The sequence below is a fragment of the Heterocephalus glaber genome, unplaced genomic scaffold, assembly GCF_053883595.1.
Source record: "Heterocephalus glaber isolate CG9 unplaced genomic scaffold, H.glaber_assembly_v1.0 deba00001547, whole genome shotgun sequence".
Lineage (NCBI taxonomy): Eukaryota > Metazoa > Chordata > Mammalia > Rodentia > Bathyergidae > Heterocephalus > Heterocephalus glaber.
The window spans coordinates 8,126,769-8,138,177 of record NW_028258340.1 but is presented as its reverse complement, the minus strand read 5'-3'; positions in this window follow the sequence as shown (position 1 = coordinate 8,138,177).

Below are 11,409 nucleotides of genomic sequence, written 5' to 3'. Positions count from 1 at the left end.
GGTGTCATTTGTAGGTCAGGGCGGCTGGAAAAGAGCTCATGGGTGACACTCAAGCAGTCATGATCGGGAGGGCCTGTCTCCGTGGGCAAGAAGGTAGCAGGATTTAAAGCTTTTACAGGAATAAACCATAAGCGGGGGTTCTCACACAGAAGGGCTTGATACTGAATAACCTGACTATTTGAGAGCTAATGATGCTCCCTTGTGTCCAGTAGTTCTAGGACCGGGTGTGAAACCTGCACAGTCAGTTCCTGACTTAAAGTCAGCTTGTCTGCTTTTTGGATCAACAGAACTGAAGCTGCTAAGGCCCAAAGACAAGGAGGCCATCCTTTTGCTACTGGATCTAAATTCTTAGACAAATATGCCACCGGTTGATTCTATGGGCCTACTTCTTGGGTCAACACTCCAAGGGCCACATGGTTCTTCTCAGTCACATAAAGAACAAAAGGCCGCTTTACATCCAGTATGCCTAAAGCAGGGGTGGCTGCTAAGGTCAGTTTTAGTCTCTTAAAAGCCTTTTTGTTTTTTCTATGGCCCAAAGTAAATGATTTTTTTCCTTTAGAGCTTTATAAAGAGGTTTAGTGATCTATGCAGAACCAGGAATCCAAATTCTACAGAAGCCCGTTACCCCAAGAAACTCCCTCAGCTGTTTCTTATCTCGTTCATCTTTCCTCTTAGCCTGTTCCTTCTCTCTCACTGACTCTTTTCACATACACTTTTTTAGCCAATTGTAGCAACTGTGTTTGTTATATTTATACCCTCCCAAGTTTCTTGTTTTTGAATTTTCTTCTAATATCTTGAGCTGACTGGGTCACAAAGTCGTATTGATTAACTAACTGATGGTTATCAGGAACAGTAGGATCAAAAGGTGTAGACGTTCTGTAAACTTTACAGAGCTACTCATAAAATCTCTCAGGGCTCTCATCGGGCTCCTGCTGTGTTTCTAGCACTTTAATCATATTTGTAGGCCTTTTACTCATGGCTCATATCCTTGTCAGGAGGGCTGTCTCATAATTGGTTAAGCTGTCCTTGCCTCCTGGGGTGTTGGGGTTCCAACTGGACCACTCATTCACTGGAAATTGCTGTTCATGTCAAGCACCTGGATTTTGTGTGCCTGCCAGCATTCTAGGAGCATTGATCTTTTAATTTCTCCTAAAACTCTCTGTATTTTTAGAGGTTAACAAAGTTTTACAAAGTTCTTTACAGTCCTCCCAATCAGGACAATGGGTAGCAGAAATGAAATCAAATAATTGAAGCATTTTGGAGGGGGTCTTGGCAAAGAAAAAAAGACTTTCCTTTTCTCTGGACCTAGCCTCCTTTGTCTTTAAGTCAAATCTCAACTACTGCACCTTGGTCTGACGTATTTGTGCCTTTTTCCAACAGTCTTTTTTCTAACTCACTGTAAAGGAGGAGGTCATATTGTAACCTGCTGGCTCTTAAACCCTTTGAAGATGACCAATGTACCAATTATAGTAGCATATTTAGAATTTAACCCTTTGATGACAACTAATGTAAACATATTTAGACTTTTTATAACAAACTTGAAACCAACCAACAAACATACGTATTTTTTGATCAATCACTTTTGCCCATCTTTCGACATACCTAGGCCTTCCGGTCTTGTTTTTTTTTTGTTATCTTTTTAACAAAAACATACAAAATTTTTTATATCCAAATTGTATCTCTTTTACTTATAGCTTTTAAATATATTTTTTATCTCACTATAGACCTTTTATCACAAACTTGTCTTTAGCTGTTAAAATTTTTAAGTGCCCCTTTTTTGTTCTCAGATTGTTACACTTTAAGTCTGGTTGGCTGCCAATAGAACAGTAGTAACCTTGAGGGTTTTTTTTTTTAATCAACAAAGTACAGAAAAGAGCAAGTTAACCTTATAATTACAATTGAAGAATTTGCAATGTACAAGAAATACTTTAAGCACACCAGTTAAACATCAACTCAAACTGAAACACAGGGGCTGTGGATTTAGCTCAGTGGTTCCTCTGCCTGCTTCGAAAGTGCAAGGACCGGACAGACCCGAGTTCGATCCCTGGTACCAAAAAACCCCCCAAAAAACTGAAATATAGATACATTTATCAATTAATTAAAATTTGTAACTTTTCAAACTGAAACACAGATACATGTATCAGTTAACTAAAATTTGTAACTTTTCAAACTGAAGCACAGATACATTTATCAATTAACTAAAATTTGTAACTTTTCAAACTGAAACACAGATACATTTATCAATTAACTAAAATTTGTAACTTTTCAAACTGAAACACAGATACATTTATCCATTAGCTAAAATTTGTAACCCTTGTACAATTTCTTACTTTCTCTGGCTTTGTTTTATGTCCTTCAGAGCTTTTTTAGCTGTTTTTAACCCATTACTTATTTTTTCTTTTTAATTTTTTTTTTTAATTTGAGTGTAAGCCCTATTCGATCCTCTCTGAGTCTGACCACAGCACGGTGCTCTGAAGCCAAGCAGTTTTCATGCTTTTATCCCCACCTCCTCCAAACCTGTGAATTTAGCAACTCAAAAGGAGGGGGAAAGTCTAAATTCTCTCAGTCAGGATCTGGTTACTTTTCACCATCGTCCCCTTTCTGACAGAGGACCAGGATGTTGCTTTTCGCTTCTGGGGTGCACATATGAAGCCAAGGAGGCATTCTGTGGCACAATTTGAGCCATAAATCAATATAGGGAAATTGATCTGGATGTTCTCATCCAGGGGTGGCGACTGTTAGCCAGACGGACCAGACAAGACCCTCATCTAGGGATCTCTCAGTTGGCCAAGCTAGGCAAAGCTTGGGCCATTCTACCTCACAAAAGGCTCTAAGTTTTGGGGTTTCATCTTAATACCATAATTTCCAGTAAAACCTTTCCTAAAATCCCTAAGCATGCATTCCAAAACAGTAGGACGAGATGTTTCTGTCCCCACGATCGGCCGATCAGACTGTTGGTGTGTGTGTGGGTACCCTTGTACGGAGAAGCAAGACAAACAAAGGTGGGGATCACTCGCTCGCCTGCCTGGCTGCGGGCTTCTTGGCCATTTTAAGGTCCGTTCAGGCTAAGGTGGGCTGTCGCTAAGCTCACCATTGTGCCTTTGTCAAACAGCACAAGCGCTTCCTCCCTCTGTCTTGTTCTGCAGCTCATTTCACACACTCTCCTATCCAGAACTCTCTCACTCACACATTTATTCAGAAGTTACCACATTCCCTCCCGGTGACCCCCTAACCGTAACCAAAACAAATGAAAGAAGCTACCTCCCCAAATGGCAAAGCGCAAGGGGTGATCGGGCCCCTGCACTATTTTTGCCCGAAGTTCCCAAAGTGAACCAAAACAAATGGGAGGAGCTCTCTTCCCAACTGGCAAAGCGCAAGGAGTGATCAGGCCCCTGCGCTGTATTTGCCCAAAGTTACAAAATACAAATTCCCAAGGCGAAACTGAAAGTTAACGACTAGGGAGTTTCCCAGGGTTTCTCACCCAGCAAAGGAAAGACAGACGAGACACCAAGAACAGCAGTCCTCCTTCTGTAGTCTCTGTCTCGGGTTCGGGCAAACCTCCAATGGCGAGCGGGTCTCTGTGTCCTGTTGGGGAGCCTAGGAAATTAGTCCCAGGGGCGCGGCTTTCCTCTCTCGAGGAGACAGAGAGCCGCTCTCTCCGGTGGGGTTCAGGCTGATGCCCAAAAGGGGTATTTCATTCCCAATTCCCAGCCAAAGCACCAAATGTTATAGAAATCTCAGAAAGAAATACACGGAGACACAGAATTCGGATAAAATAATAAAATTTCTTCTCGTGAGCAGGTGGGAATGCCAGAAACAGGTCTGGTTAGTATCCTTGCCCCCTTTGTTCAGCATTTCCCTTTTTATATCCTTTTTAGCCATTATCTCATCCCTAGTGGTCTTTGATGTGTAAGTACAATTCCAGTTCCTATTTACAAGTCACAGACACAAGATAGGCCATATACATTGTAAATTCACCCTGGCATGGTAACTTTGGTAGGTTAATGAAGTTACTGGTTAAAGAGTCAGATAATCCTCACCTTAAACAAGGAGTTATGGGAAAAGCAAATCTTAAAAGAACACATTACTTATTTTGCTTCTACAACTACCTTAATATTCAATCTATGAAGTTATCTAAAACTTTTCCCTATCACTGGAAGCCAGGAGAGATGTCCAACATGAAGGCAAAGACTCGAGCTCCTCTGAAGAAACAGAAGCAGATCTGTCCTTCCTCATTTCCCCTTTGTACCGTCCTGGTGATGAGCTGCCCTAGGGTGGGTCTCCCACACTCTAGGGTGTGGAATTGCTGAGCCAATTTAGTTAAGCTTCTCTTAACTAAACTTCTCAAGTTGACACGATCAATCAACCATCACAGGCTGGTTCCCAGTCTGACTGTGTGGAGACCTAGAACCTTCAGTTCAGAATGTGATATGAGAGAAATAGACTTTTTTTTAAGGATTTAAATTTTAAGAGACGTCATTGTTATAGCAGCTAGGCCTACTGTAACTAATACAGGAATTGGTACTGGCTATGTGGGTTTAACCATGACTGTTAATGGACTATCATGGACAATGACTATTAGTGTTTTAAATTCTTCCTTTCCCTCAATAAGACTTTTGTAATGGTTAACCTATTTTCACCTCACCATTAGATATTGACTAGAGATGAAAAATAATTTTTTTTTAGTTTATAGATATAAAGACTATGAGGAGACATCCTTACTGAAATTCATTCTCCTTTCTTCCATAACAACAGAGTTGTAGCTAGGATGTGGCTGTCCAACCTAGGACTACATTTCCCAGCCCCCCTTGCAGCAAAGCTATGGTCACATGACAAAGATTTCTTCAGAGGAATGTCAGCATGGTGATGTAGCAATTCCAGCTTTGCTTGCTTAAGAGAAGTACTCTGGCCCTGGGATTCTGCTCTTTCTCTCTGCTGGCTGTTATGCCAACTACTGGATTCATCTTAGAAATCATGTGTTGATGATGAACCAGCCTTAAATGTAAACCCATTATATGAGAAACAAATAAAGTTCTTTATTCTTTAAGGTACTATGTGATGAAGATCTATTTGTCACAGCACAGTCTTTCATCATAACTATTATATGTAATTTGCAACTGTCTAAAGTTAAGAAAAAAATGAGATAACTTCCAAATGTGTGAAAATGTAAACAGTTGCCTGCCTTTAAAAAAATTTCTTTCTTCTTTCATTCTTTCTTTCTCCCTTATTCTTTTATTTTTTTTGTACTAAGCATGGAACCCAGGGCCTCACACATGCTGGGCAAGTGTTCTACCACTGAGCTGCACTCCCAGCCCTAGCCCTTTTTATTTTTAGTTTAGTTGGTGTTTTGTTTTGTTTTGTTTTGTTTCGATTTTGAGACAGAGTCTCAAAAGTTTGAGACCTCAAACTTCCCATCCTCCTGCCTCAGCTTCCTTGGTAGCTGGGTTTACAGGTGTGGACCACCACATCTGGCTCCTAAATTTCTATTAAGGCATTTACAAGCAAAAAGTTTAAAAGACTCTTGGCATAATTCATATCTGATGGTCTCTGTTTCTTCACCTTCTAGTCACTCACCAACCTATTATTCCTCTGTCCAGAAAGAAAAGATACAGGTTCCAGAGAGGCTGATACATCAGTCACTTGCTCTTCCACAGCAACTCTCAGATATACCCAGCATTTCTCCACCCATAGCTCCTTCTAAGGAAATCTACTCCATCTTTGGCTCCTGTTGAGAAAGCTGCTCCATTTCTAGTTCCATTTGACTCAGTGTTTGTTCCCTTTTTCCCATCATCAATCGTGGATACAGCAGACTGGACAGGTTCAGCACCTGACCAATGAGCAGCCCATCCTGAGGCAGGCTGGGAGACCCTGATATAGCCTGGACCAAAAGCCACGCTAGCTTTGTCACATTACTTCTCTTGGGTATAAAAGCTGAAAACTATGAAACAGAAAGCAAAGGAAGCTGAAGATTAACACATGCCTAGAGAGAAGCCATGAATTAATGCTGGGACCATTAATAATAGAAACGAGAGGGGGTGCACACCTGTAATCCAACACTCTGGAGGCTGGGGCAGGGGTATCACTTGGAGTTCAAGGTCAGTGTGGGCTACATAAAAAAGCAGAAACTGAATTGGCAGAACCTAAGAGTCAGAGAACTACACTGAAAAGAGGAAAAGAATAACCACAGAGAGCATTTCTGTTTCATGCCAGTTATCTGAAAAAGCTTCAACTAGAAATATATGTCAGTTCTGGATAAAGTAAAATAAATATCACTTAACATGAGTAGCTGAGATAAAATAAAGCTAGAAGGCAGACAGGACAATGAAAAAGTCGGAATCAAAGTGGTAAACTTACACAAAAGTTTTGGTGCTATTGGGTAAAAGCAGGTAAGAAGCATAGCAGAGATCAGAGGTGAAAGGTCCATCAGTGAAAGGATGGGCTTATTATTCTACTCACCAGCAAGGGATCAAATGGGAATAGTATTAATCTAAGCTTGACAATTATTGCTCCCTACTCCTAAGTGAGACCTTTGTCAATTGAGGAGCACAGATTAACAGCGTCTCCAATGTGGCCCTCTGGGCAGCTAGTGTACCTAAGAGTTCCCGGTTTCCTTTGAACAAAGTTATGGCTTGTATTTAGATGTTCCCCCAAAGCTTCATGCAGATGAGGTGGGGCTTTCTTTCCCAGAGGTGGCTGAATCTAGAATGTGTGATGCAGGGATTAAGAGCATGTGATCACTAAACCACTACACATGATTGATTTGTACCACACTAATCCCAGTAGTCTGGAAGTGATAAAAGGGGCAGAAAGATGCTGTCAGGGTCCCTTGTTTTTGCTACCTTGGGCACGCCATGTTGTTTTCCCTCTGCAATGACTGTCTGCTATCCACCCTGCCTTGGAGCCAGGCGATTGTGGACTGAAAACTTTAGGAACTGTGAACTAAATAAACCCCTTCCCCTCTAACTTTGGGTGTCAAATATTTTATCTCAGCAATGAGAGAAAAGTAACTAACACAAACAATGAGTGTGATCCTAATTTTTGCAGAGTTGTGTGAGGGCAGTCAGACCAGCCTGTTCCACTTGTCCACTGTACCAGCTGGCTGGCATTCATTAGTCTCATGGAATGACTGGATGACAGCCATAAGAATAGAGTGGAGGAGACATCTGGAGGTGCTAATGGGTGTTTTGTGGCAAAGTTGGCCAGTTGAGTACCTCCTCTGCTGTTTCTGATAGTCTTGTCAGTAGAAGAAAAGACAATGGGGATCAAATTGTGGTGCGAGCTGTATGGCAAAGGATGGCATGCTCAGAAGTCAATTTAATTTAAAGTGAGCCAGCAAGGCCAAGGATTTAGCTGAGTGGTGCCGCTGTCTGCCTCAAAAGCGCAAGGACCCAAGTTCAATCCCCAGTACCAAAAAAAAAAAAAAGTGAGCCAGCAAAACAGTTATGGAGAGCCTCACTAGGCTATCTGTCCTTGAGGAAGGGTCTGGGGTGGCTGTAAGAGATGAAGAGTCATTAATGTCCCTCCCTTCCTCTGCTTATCTTGGCATCTGAGATATTCTCTCCTGTATTGGTCAGTTTTCTTGTTGCTGGGACCCAGAAATTAACCAAAAAAAAGGTCTATTTTGGCTCATGATTTCAAAGGGCTCAGTCCATGGTGGGCTGGCTCTAAAGCAGAAACATCATGGTAGAAGTGCTTGATGGAAGAAAACTGCTCACATCATGGCTACTGGGAAGTAGAGCAGGGGAACAGCACCAGAGAGGAAGGGGCCAGGGACTAGATATAGTACCCAAGGTCTTGTCTCCATGACCTACCCAGACACACCCAGAAGTGTGCTTTACTAATCTAGTGGGTTTTGAGCCAATGAAGTTGACAATCCAGCTTAACTGTCACACCTCTCCTGGGCCTTACTGCTCATCAGAGGTATACTTATTCTTCTCCTACCACCTCTGCAACGTTGATGTGGCCATTCCAGGGGCTACAACTTCACCTTTTTTTTTTTTTTTCTGGTACCAGGGGTCGAACTCGGGTTCTTGCGCTCATGCAGCAGGCTGCGAAACCACTGAGCTAAATCCTTGGCCCCAACTTCATCTTTTCTAATCATCTATTATTCATACCCAGACCTTTTGTCCACAAGGGTCAGATTCAAGAGGCATAGGATATTTTTACAAAACTTAGATCCATTATGTTGCCTACTTTGGCCCATGTGGGTCATTGAGAGAGACTCAGTGGGCAGTGTATTCTACCAAGTGGTCATTAGCCTTGTGATTATTCTAGACCATGATATTCAACAAAAGAATCCAGATGGTTGAACCAGATTCAGTTTCAATAACCTAGGCTTTCCTGAGGCTGAGCTGCCACCCAGAGAGTACACCAACCAGGCTGACTGGGGGTGCCATTAAAGGAAAAGAAGAAGCAGCTTGCTTAGAAATAGTCCAGATGGAATTCTGAAATTTCAAGATAGGTCTCCATAAACCTCACTCTTTTTTCCTTGTCATTTCCTGATCATTACTCAGGGCATAGCTGAGAAGGGTTTCTGGGGACAGCTGCGTTCAATGACCAAACTACCTTATCACTATGTGTAGTACCAGGAGAAAGTGAGGGAAACAGTCAGAAACATGGTCAAACTTGCTAACACCAGATGCCTTTTCTCACCCATACTTTCTCCTGGGCAGCGAGGTCCTTATGGATAACACCAAGTTCAGCCTTAGGAACCCCTTCACTCAGTCATAGCTGCATGGCTTTCCAGCTGACACTATTGAGTTTGCCCCACTGGCTAATTTGGGCACAGTGTACATAGCAGCATCCCTCTTTGAGGCTCTATTTTAATCCAGTGCCTCCACTGCCCCATCAACAAGACTGCAAGTCTTATGTTCTCACCGCTCTCGATCAAGGGGAGTTTTCCAGGGCAGCTTGGTTGGCTTTGAGAACCCACCTAGGTTTGATTGGATCAGGCTGCCATTCTCCAGTGGGACACCTTTGCCTGCATTGCAAACCCAGTTCAAGGCAGTAATAAAACTGAGGGGAAACCTAAATGAACTCTCTGGCTTCACTTGCTTTTAGTTACTTGCTTTTTTTTTTTCTTTTTTCTTACATTGGAGATTGAACCCAGGGCCTTGACACTGAGCTACATCCCCAGCCCCTTTTGTTTTTTGTTTTGAGACAGGGTCTCTTTAAGTCGCTAAATTTCTCAGTCTGGGCTCCAATTGCTAGCCTGCCTCGGTCTCCCAGAGTGCTGGGATTACAGGCATGCACCACTACCCCCAGCTTCTCACTTGCTTTTAGTTGCCTTTAAAAATCACTACTTTGGGAGGCCACAAAGCTGAGAAATATGTTATTAGTCTCCTGCTAGCATTGCTGTAAATAACGTTTCTGATCTGTACGTTGTGATAATGGTTGCCTAGGTTACTTTTCAGGGACTTGAAGTCCACTTTTGCTGAAACCACCAACTGGTGAACTGGGCCTGTGCATGCGTCTGATGTGTGACCTTGTGACATCACAGGGCCAAAAATTACACCTTTAGAACGTGCCTCTTTGTGAACCATGAAGAGCTATGAAGGTTGACTACACATGCACAGACCACCCATCACCTTTCTCCACCCTTAAATCACCCGGCTTTCGTTATCCTCTAAATACCCCTGAATCCTCTCCTTAGGGAGGTGGGTTTGACCCTTAGTCTCCTATCTCCTTGTGCTTGGCCACCTCCTAAATAAACTCTTTTGCAAAAATCATCGTTTCAGTGACTGGCATACTGCGTGGTGGGCAAAATAAACCTGCTTGGGTATCACTGAGAGCTTGAATAGTATCTCCCTCACAGCAGCCAGCACCCACTTCGAAAAATGCTTGAGACCTTTTACCCTCTTTCCCAGTGGATCTAAGGCAGGTCTGATAGACCCAGGAGGGGCTGAGGCACACAATGGCCTCACTGTCATCAGGTAGGCATTGCTGGGCACCACTCGCTTAAGCAAATCAGCCAAACTTCTAACAGTGTGCCTGGTTTCTACTCATAGTTAGTGGTCACAGTAGTCTTTCCACAGATCTCTGCCACCATGGTCCGCAAGATGGCAGAAGCTTTCATTCATGCCGGACAATTCTCAGCGCCAGTTCTTACAGTGGGTTGACCCGAGGCTGGCTGCCTCTGCTGGGAGGTCAGTGAGCAACAGCCGGAGCACCATTTGGGCAGTGGTCCTTGGGCCGACTTTCTGAGACTCAGCCCACAACCACCCCTTTGGTTTTTCCTCAACAGGCACTAAAATGGAGGACTATGCATTGCCAGTTTGAGCAGATCATTTGGTCAACATATTTCCTCCCGATTCTCATGGACTTCCTTCTAGTACCCATGACATGCTCATCTTTCCCTTCTAGGAAGCCATGTTCATCCTCTTCACCAAAACTCTCAAAGAACTGTGAGAAGTCTAAGATTTCACCCTACTCCCAAGGTAACAACTTAGCCCACCAGTTTCATGGATTCTGGAGGAAACATGAGATTCTGAGGTCAGAGATGGACAGTTTCTTAGGGGAGCAAGAGCAGTGGCCAGATACTAGCATTTTAGCATCAGGTTTGCTTATCCACTTATTGAGAGCCATTCTAAATAAATTTGGGGGAAAATCATTTAATAATTAAAGTATGACTATAGCTGTCTAAGACCCAATGTTGTCTTGCCCACAAGCTGCGTCTATGGCATGCGGAAACATAACTCCATTTTGCCTCTGGTCACAGCTGAGGCCTCAATGGTCCCATGATCCTGCTGCGCTCAAGGGCAAGATTACATCAGCTGAAAACATCCTGGTTCTTTGAGAACCCAGTAGTAATACAAAAAGAGAAAGGTTTCATCTGGGGAGAGACAAACTCCTTATCAGCTTAACTCATCCCACCTACTGTTATAGGAATGCACTCTTTTCCACCCTCAGCAGCATGAGATTCGATCCACACAGGATCACTGCTGCCCCCTAAGTCACGCGATACTCCCTCCGATTATTGTGTGTACCCAATAAATAACGGCTTGCTCCGAAAGAGTCCTTGTCTTTGCCCACTCTGAGGCACTGACCTCCCGGCCCCCCATATACTTTGAAATCACGCAAGTCTCTACTGTCTTTTTTTCTTTGGCCCTCGCCACTGTCCCCCTTTCTAGGCAGTTAGAGGATTGATCGGCCTCGGATATCCACTCTTCAGCTGACCAACACTTGGGCTGTTTCCATCTTTCGATTATTGTGGAAGATGCTGTAATCAACATGGGAATGCAAGAATCTGTTTGAGTCCCATTTTCAAATATTTGGGGTATAGACCTAGAAATGAAACTGCTGGGTCCTCTTTAGATTTTAGTGAACCAGCCAACTTCCACAGCATTTACATCCCCACTGGCATGGTATGAAGTTTCCAATTTTCTCACATCCTCACCAGCAATTTTTATT